Genomic DNA, 338 nt, shown 5'->3' on the forward strand with positions numbered 1-338 from the left:
TGTGCTTGGTTTATACTACTTTTGATTTGCATACTTCTCTTTTTTGTTTTGCACATCTCACACCTCTTGTTTTATGGCTGTCTGGCAGTTTGCATGCTGACATCCGTAGCCGTAGATAATTCAGCTTTGACTTGACAAAGTCTTTCCCCAGTTTGTTCTTTCAGATCTCTCACCAAGACCGTGATAAATCTCCTTAATTTCATGTAGTTAACCTCAGCGTTGACTTGACTTCCAGCTCTTCCGGGTCTGCTCTGCATCTCGTAGTGTGATGTGCAGCCGTCCTGTTCTTTTATGAGCACACTTGTCTTTAACTTTAGTGTTCACCTAGATGAGTGTCA

The sequence above is a fragment of the Sinocyclocheilus grahami genome, unplaced genomic scaffold (genome assembly GCF_001515645.1).
Source record: "Sinocyclocheilus grahami isolate Dianchi unplaced genomic scaffold, SAMN03320097.WGS_v1.1 scaffold7059.1, whole genome shotgun sequence".
Taxonomy (NCBI): Eukaryota; Metazoa; Chordata; class Actinopteri; order Cypriniformes; family Cyprinidae; genus Sinocyclocheilus; species Sinocyclocheilus grahami.